At 44.2% G+C, this 9,065-nt stretch overlaps 1 long non-coding RNA gene across 1 annotated transcript; it reads right to left on the minus strand.

Moving 5' to 3' along the window:
* Positions 1-5,461: 5,461 nt before the first annotated feature.
* Positions 5,462-6,784, minus strand: LOC128411025 (uncharacterized). The gene is made up of 2 exons (XR_008329670.1): positions 6,343-6,784; positions 5,462-6,098 (listed from the first exon to the last, which is right to left on the minus strand). It is a non-coding gene; the product is annotated as an uncharacterized LOC128411025 (long non-coding RNA).
* Positions 6,785-9,065: the final 2,281 nt, after the last annotated feature.

Raw genomic sequence — 9,065 nt, forward strand, 5'->3', positions numbered from 1 at the left:
TACTTGGTTTTTATCCTGTGTTTTATTCTGTGAACCGCCCCGAGATGTTATAATGAAGGACGGTATATAAATCCAATAAATAAATGAAATAAAAGACGAGCCTCAGCCCAAAGACCCATCTGGCAAAGCAGGCAGTGGGTGGGTGGGAATGAACCCTTTCATTTCCTGTTGTGGTCCTGAGGTAAGCGCCTTCTCTGAAGATGGTATTTGCTTTGGGAGGAAATCCCTCAGTAATGCCACTGCCTTGCTCTGATAACCCATGTTTGAAGAGTGCTGTAAGATACCTTCTAAGCAAACAAAGGTTTAAAAACACAGGGCCCTGCCCTGCTTTGCACATGGTCCCACTATGAATCATCGCTCAAGATGAAGGGGAGCTGCTAGGCCCCACAATAAACTGAGTGAAGCAGCTGATTTTGCGCATTGTTTCTTTTTGAATGCATTATTATTGGGGGGTTTTACCACTAGGAGGAGAGAGAGGTGACTGTGCTCTACTCACAACGCCACAACAACATGGCTGAGTACTCTGCCCCTTGGTAAAGGACCCCTGGGCGGTTAGTCCAGTCAAAGGTGACTATGGGGTGCAGCACTCATCTCGCTTTTCAGGCTGAGGGAGCTGGCATTTGTCCACAGACAGCTTTCTGGGTCATGTGGCCAGCATTACTAAACCACTTCTGTGACAAGTGCCAGAGTGCATAGAAACGCCGTTTACCTTTCTGCCGCAGCGGTACCTATTTATCTACCTGCACTGGTATGCTTTTGAACTGCTAGGTTGGCAAAAGCTGGGACAGAGCAATGGGAGCTCACCCTGCCGCATGGATTCGAACCGCCAACCTTCCGATTGGCAAGCCCAAGAGGCTCAGTGGTTTAGACCACAGCGCCACCCGCGTCCTTCTGCCTCCACCATTTGCTGCTCCACCTGAGGCACTGAAATGTCTTGGGCTGACAGCTATGCATCTTACACAGTGACAACAAACATGGCTGCTATGTGTACAGTTAGGAGAAGGGCCATATAGCTAGATGGTGATGCATTCTCAGTACGGCCAGGTAGCGCTAGGAAACATACCCTCTCTGATATCCAGGATAGCCCCTGCAAGTCAGTGTAGGCCAGCATTTCTCAAACTTGGGTCTCCAGCTATTGTTGGACTACAACTCCCATCATCCTTGACCACTGGTCCTGCTAGCTAGTGATGATGGGAGTTGTAGTCCAACAACAGTGTAGTCCAACACTAAACCTGATGGACCAATGGTCAGACTTAGTACGAGGCAGCTTCTGATGGTCTTTGGGGTTACTTACAGCAGCATGGACAACAAACTTGTGTGTTCAGATACAACTTTAGACAGATGTAGACGTCAGCCTGGGAACCCAGACTGGGTCAGCCAATTCTGAGCAGAGTGTACCCAGTTGTTTAAAGATTCATATACATGCACCTATGTTCTCCACATTGCTGCAGGATACAACAGTGTGCATACAGCCACTGTATTCATAATGTGTGTAGCTCACCCTGCTTCTGACAGCTTCTCTCCCCCCGCACCCCGCCATGCTGACTAGAGTCTGCCTACAAGTCAGGAGCAGGTCATCTGACTTGCTCACCACAAGCAGAATCTGCAGCTTTTGTACCAACATGCAACCTCAAGCCATATTTAGACAGTTGGCAGTGGTGGAAAAAAAATGTCAACTTCTGTTCTTGGAGAACAAGTCAGACAACTAGTTTGCCACAAAGCAGGCAAGCAACCATGTGTTTCAGTACTAAGAGATGTTGGCATCATTTCTGGTCCAGTTGAAAGGGCTGCTCCTTTGGTCAGAGCAAGAATATCTCCCCCCTCCCCCCGGATAGCGCTTCTGTACCTTTAACAGGTGTGTCACAGGAAACATGTTGGTTTATCATTTCACTCTTACTTTTCAGGAAATCTGAACAAAAGAGAACAGGTTTTTTTTATTGCAATACTCCAAATTATCCCTAAATAGCAGCACAAAGTTCTCACCCTGAAGGTTTATACTTATTAAACTAGAATACTGGGTTTGCACAAGTACTTACATGAAAATATATATATATATATATATATATATATATATATATATATATATATATAGCATGATGCTTTTAATTTTGTTCCTTCCCTCCTGCTCATTTCCAGATAAAAATCAATATTTGCTACTGAAGTGTCCAACATTATTTCTCACCTACACAGGAAAGTTTTATTGCAATACAACCTTCATAGATTTGTCTAATTCTTGGGTCGTTTGGGATGATCCAGTGCGTTAAAATAGTCTTAGTGAGTCGAGGGCAAAATCGGCCAGCTTGAATGGCTTTAAGAGAGGATTGGACAAATTCATGGAGGTTAAACCTATCAATGCCTACAAGTCATGATGACTATGCTCTGCCTCTACAATTGATGGCAGAAATGCTTCTGAAGACCAGTTGTTGGAAACCATGAGAGGGGAGAGGGCTCTCGTTCTGCTCCCTGGTTTCCCACAGGCAACTGGTTGGCCACTGTGAGAACTGGATGCTGGACTAGATAGGCCACTGACATGATCCAGCAGGCTATTTTTATGTCATCACGTTGTTAAGTTGGAGGCAGGTGAAGACAACATGAGGGCCTGTTGATACCATCTGCCCTGTGGGAAGAAACATCTTGTGCTGGCTTGGTGGAGATAGTTGTTTTGTTTAGTGTGCATGCGGCTCTTCTTGTGTTTCATAAATGTTGTGAGTCGAAAAGTGGGATATAAATCTACAGAATAAATAATAGTGGCTAGAGAAAATGGTTGGTTGTTAACTCTCCCTCATTTCTAAAGTCCCATACATTTCAGGCAGTGCAGTGGTACCTCAGCTTAAGAACTTAATTCGTTCTGGAGGTCCGTTCTTAACCTGTTCTTAACCTGAGGTACCACTTTCGCTAATGGGGCTTCCCGCTGCCACCACGCCACCCCCGCGCGATTTCTGTTCTCATCCTGAAGCAAAGTTCTTAACCCGAGGTACTATTTCTGGATTAGCGGAGTTTGTAACCTGAAGCGTCTGTAACCCAAGGTGCCACTGTATTATGCCACTTTAAACAGTCATGGCTTCTGCCAAAGAATCCTGGGAACTGCAGTTTGCTAAGGGTGCTGAGAGTTATTAGGAGGCACTGTGGATTAAACCACAGAGCCTAGGACTTGCCGATCAGAAGGTCGGCGGTTCGAATCCCCATGACGGGGTGAGCTCCCGTTGCTTGGTCCCTGCTCCTGCCAACCTAGCAGTTTGAAAGCACGTCAAAGTGCAAGTACCTTCTGGCGGGAAGGTAAGCGGCATTTCTGTGCGCTGCTCTGGTTCGCCAGAAGTGGCTTAGTCATGCTGGCCACATGATCCAGAAGCTGTACGCCGGCTCCCTCAGCCAATAAAGCGAGATGGAGGCCGCAACCCCAGAGTCGGTCATGACTGGACCTAATGGTCAGGGGTCCCTTTACCTTTATTCCCCTCACAAACCAAAATTTTCCAGGAGTTTTTGCTCTAACGTACCAGGAATAGAGAAGCAGAGTCCCTGTAAGACTATCAAGTCCAGGGTCTAAACTTCCCTAACTTGCACCACTCAAAGGCTTCTTGTTTATGCTTTCACATCTCGTCATTTCTTAGTCCAACCTGTTTTCTTGGCAATAACTTTGCTCATTTGGGCATAGCCATCCCAGGACGTTGATGATCAGCCAGCCTCAGCTGAAGAGAAGACATATGCTCTAATTCTAACACACATTAGGACTTGCTTTGTCTGCCACCTTCTCCACCTGTTCATATATTTACGAGGGAAATGTTAATTGCCGAACCTTTGGTGTAAATATAACAACGGATTCCACCCCAATAGCTGCAACGTCTTGCTTGTCGTATGAAATTGCACAAATGGCATCGCAGAAGTGTTGCCATATGTCCACCAGCAGTGCGGAGTCCACCAAGTTCGTGCAAATATTATGTGAATTATATTTGGAGTACGTAAATAAGCTGTGCAAATTAGGTACGGCCCTCTGGCTCACAATATGTTTTCAGCAAGTCTCTGTGTGCTGAACTAATTGGTTGCTTCTGATGCTACCTTTGCAGCGGTTCCGCGTTAAGGCAGTAAGGCCAGGGTTCTTGCACATTTTTAACTCCTTTTAAAAAAAGGGGAAGATTTTCATGTTTCTGAAAAACAAATCCCGTAAGACCACTGGAACACTCCATCCCTCTTTGCACCCTAAAATATATGCACAAACGAAATTCTATGAAGAAGGGACTTCCTTCTGGCTTTGTGCATTTCAAAATTGCAGCATTGCACGGTAATCTGGTGCTGCCACAACAGCAACATAAAAGTACCATTGCCATAACAGAGGGTTGGAGTGTGGGAGTTTAGCTTCTGCTGCCATTCCTGGCTCTGTTACTTTAGTCAAAAAGAGCCTGACCCACCAATGGCCCGAGGCCCTTGGTTCCTAGGGATGAGTATTAATTAAAGTGAGGGTGTTATTTTAGTTATTTGCTCGGTTCTGCAAAGTGCCACTGAGTGCCTGGAACATGAAGCACCAAAACCTTGCTCATTTGCCTGTCAATGATCCTCCCTTGCCCTGCAACTTGGTTTGGTCTTAACTTGCTTAATGCTCAGGCAAGACTGGACTTAGCAAGCATGCATGTTATCTCTTGTTTTTTATTTATTTTTTTGGAAACAGATTGTTTTATTGCTCAATGCAAGCAGCTCTGGATGTATGTCTAGGGCACTGTAAACCAGGCTTGTTTAAAGTTACTTTGGCCAAGCAGTTTATTGCAAAAGTACTTTATCGCCAACAGATCTCAAATGCTACATGCTGCTGGTTATTTTCTCATGGGATGAATAGATTTTGCTCTGTGTGTGTGTGTGTGTGTGTGTGTGTGTGTGTGCAGAGGGATAGGAAGGTCAGGTGGTACCTGGTGCGGAAAACCACATTGTTGGTTGGGGAGGGGGGGTTTGACCTGAAAAAATGGTTTTACGTTATTTCATATTTTCTTACAAAGGAATGTGGATTCTGAGCCTCTGATAACAAGTAGGCGACTATGGACAGATACTTAAATCTACAGGATGGATTGTGTTTTGGCTTGTGTTATTTTATTTATATTTATTGTTTATTTATTTAATAATGTTTTTTAAAAACAAAAACAAAAAAACCCACAGCAGTAAAATCAAGAAAAAATAACAATCCTACTTTAAAACATACAAAAGCTAAAATATTACGATTAAAATTTCTTCAACTCCCTAAGCATCTAGGTATGCTTGCCTAAAGAAGAATGCTTTTAGCAGGTGCCCGAAAAGAGTCTAGCAAAGGCACGTGCTTTGTTGAAATTTCAGCCTTCATGACATAGGAAAACGGCCAAGTAAACAGCTATTTTCGTGGAGGAGGGTCAAGATATTAACTGATATGCATGAAATTTCATATGTATCTATATAATCCCTAGTGTAGTAAGAAAAGACCTTTGGAGCAGGCATTTTCAAAAAAAAAAGGTTTTTCATGAACCGCCCTAGTAGGGCAGTAATTGTTCCTTGATAATTTGTCACCCCCCTCCATGATGGCACCTGGGGCGGCCTGCCCCCCCTTTCCTACGCCCATGTGTGTGTGTGTATGTGCAAAAGCACTGGTTATTGGGTAAGGCAGTCCACTTCGGCTCATACATCAAAAACTGCTGAAACCGATGCAATTTTTCAAGGGTGGTTCTAGTCCATAAGAGTCACTCCCTAAAACTGTGATAGTTATAGAGGACATGTCTGCCCAGTTAACAAAAAGCCATCGCTGTCTTGAGTGCTCTTTGGAAAACCTGGTTAGTAAGCTTTTTGATAGCAATTAGCACGTCTGCATTAAATTATATTTATATTTCTGTTTTTGCTATGTATTAATTTATAACCGCTTAGTGCCAAGGGAGTATTTAAGTGCCAATTGACAGTAGTAGTAGTAACCCGATGGCTCGTCCCAACTGCATGCTTTTCACATGGCAATTTTCTTACGTTACTACATTTCCATGTGGAAGAAAAACACATATTATATAATACATGATACAGACACGATACCTGTGCAGGAAAACAGTCAAGTTTAAAGGTGCTTCTAGAAAGCATTTTTTTCTGGATCTCAGGCGCACTAACTCAGTACAGTGGTATCTTGGGTTACATATGCATCAGGTTACATACGCTTCAGGTTACAGACTCCGCTAACCCAGAAATAGTACCTCAGGTTAAGAACTTTGCTTCAGTATGAGAACGGAAATCGTGCTCCGGCGGCACAGCAGCAGCAGGAGCCCCCATTAGCTAAAGTGGTGCTTCAGGTTAAGAACAGTTTCAGGTTAAGAACAAACCTCCGGAACAAATTAAGTACTTAACCCGAGGTACCACTGTATACTGGAAGCCTGCAAGCCACACAGCTCCCCACACAAAACCAACCAGATCTCTTGACTATTGACATAGCAGACATCTCAGGCCATCTATGGATACAACAGTTTTTTCTAGCTTCAAAGCAGAGTCCAACACTGATGGGATTACAGAGGTGTCTACCTCATCCCATAAACATGCCTTTGATTTTTAAAAAATCTAAATGCAAGACATTACATTTATCTCTGTTGAATTTCATGGCCCAGAGTTCCAGACTGACAGAAACTGTTTTGAATATAGATTCCGTCTTCTATGACATTAACTACCCATACCAGCCTCACAACATTTGCAAATCTAAAAAGCATCCCCTTGATGCCCTCATCCAAATCATTTACACCAAAGTTGAAAAGCAAAAAAAATTCCATTTTGCACCTACCCCAGGTTCATATGAGGCCTCTGTCTGTCTGTCTATCTATCTATCTATCACTTGATGCTGAAATAGGCTTCTAAGTAATTTACACATTTAAAAAACAATTAAAAAAGCATTAAAATATAAAAATCCACCATTAAAACACACAATTATACCACACGCACAATAAAACAACCCAGTAATTGAAACAGGAGATTTGGGTTGAGAGGCGATGGGAAATGCCTATGTAAGCAGGTTCATCTCCCAAAGCTAGCAGAATGCCTCTCATATTTCAGCAGGGAGGGCATTCCACAGCACCAGTGAAAAGGCCCCCCTCACATCACTGCAAACCGATAGATAAACCTTCGCCCATGGCAAGGCTAACTGTGTTCCATTTATCTAAATGCTCTTACTGGGCAATGCAGGCAAAGTCAAGTAGTCTGGTTCAGAGTGGTTTAGGGCTTCATATGTAAAACAAGAAGACCTTACAACTGACTTGGTGGCTCACAGGCAGCAACTGCAGATCGCTTAGCATGGGTGTGATATGTGCCCAGAAAGGGGGACCACCTTCCACCCAGGCTGCAGCATTCTGGTACAGCTGCAGCTTCTAGAACACCCATAAGGAAAGACCCACAATGAGTGCATTACTGTAGTCTCAATGTGAGATTACCAGCACATGTATCACAGAGGCTAAACTAACCCTGTCCAGGAAGGGGCACAGTTGATGCACCAGCCAAAGCTGGTGGCAGGCACTCTTTTTTTTATGAGGGTTACCTGGACCTCCATAGACAAAGTTCCAAGATCACCCATGAACCATGTACCTGTTTGTTCAGAAGGAGTGCAATCCCATGCAGAACAGGTACAATCCCCAATTCTCAGACCTGGCCACCACAGTGTCTCTATCTACAAAGGATGTAGCTTCATCTTATTGGTCCTCATCCTGCCTACAACCACACCCTGCCACTCAATGAACACACACTGGGTACTGCTGTTCAACCAGCTGTGGACCCCACTCTACCTCCGCAACTCTGTGGTGCTCTAAACCAGTATTTCCCAGCCTTGGGTCTCCAGCTGTTTTTTTGGACTACAACTCCCACCATCCCTAGCTAGCAAGGCCAGTGGTTAAGGATGATGGGAAATGTAGTCTGAAAACAGCTAGAGACCCAAGGCTGGGAAACACTGCTCTAAACCAATTGCTGGAATTGTTTGCCCGACACTTGGTGGCCATCCGGTTTGCAGTGCTAGAAAGCAAATGATGTGTGCCACCTCAGTCCCCAGGATGGCCATTCAATAGTTCCACATTCTCCTATTGGGAAGAATTTCACTGCTTTGCCTTGAGTGCCAAAATGCCAGAGGCTAGACCCCTTCTTCAAAAGCCCTGACAAATTCTAAGCGGAATTCTGAAACATCGTTATGCCAGCCCCTGTTGAAGTCACCTGGCATAAACACACAGCCCCCTCTCTCCAAGGCAGTTTTTCCAGCTCGGTGATTAAACTGACAGCTGAAGACAGGAGATAACCCAAACAAGAAGCGTTTGCAAAGGAGATTACTTTTACCCCAATGCTTCTTCCCATGCACCTCGTAAGCACTGCAGGCCAATTTCTTTTGCATCTTGAACCAATTCTCTTTCCCCCTAGGATAGCTCAAGCACATGCGTCTCTTATCTGTTTAATGTACAGTCCAAAGGGGGAAGAGTCACCGTCTCACTGTGCCTGTTAGAGCACCCCCACCATCCCACTGCCTAAATATAACACAAACTGGCTGCTGAAAATGGCCTATTTTTGTAGTTCTACCAACACCTCCTCTAAAGATAGGCACTGCATGAAAAAGACCAGCTAATTTTGGACCAAGGCACTTTCTTCTTCTTCATTGGTTTGGAAAACAAAGCATCTGACAGCAGCAGCAGCAGCAGCAGGAGGAGCTTTGTTTATGAGCGCCTGGCTCCTCAGGTGTTAAAAGGTTTTGGGCTTTTATGCTATTTCTTACCAGCCTTCCCCAAACGAGCTTGGTTGCTTTCTTTGGCGATCACCAGAAATAGAAACAAACAGGCAAAAGACCTTGCTTTCTTCCACTCACAGAGAAAGAGTACATCTGAAGAGGACAGCCTAATGGGATTTGATCATTGGAATTTAAGCTTCTCTCAATTTGCACAGCAGTTAAAGGAGATGTGCAAAGTGCTAGTTGGATTCTCTAGGGGAAGTCTAAGAAACATACACATCCCATCTTAATAGGCCTTTTTAATAGTCTCTAAAGTAGCAGCGCTGCTGCATTTCCACTTGTTATTTTCCCAAATTTATTTTTCTTCCCTCCTGGGTAAATACATTTTATTTTATTT

Source organism: Podarcis raffonei, chromosome 3, assembly GCF_027172205.1.
Source record: "Podarcis raffonei isolate rPodRaf1 chromosome 3, rPodRaf1.pri, whole genome shotgun sequence".
NCBI classification, from domain to species: Eukaryota; Metazoa; Chordata; class Lepidosauria; order Squamata; family Lacertidae; genus Podarcis; species Podarcis raffonei.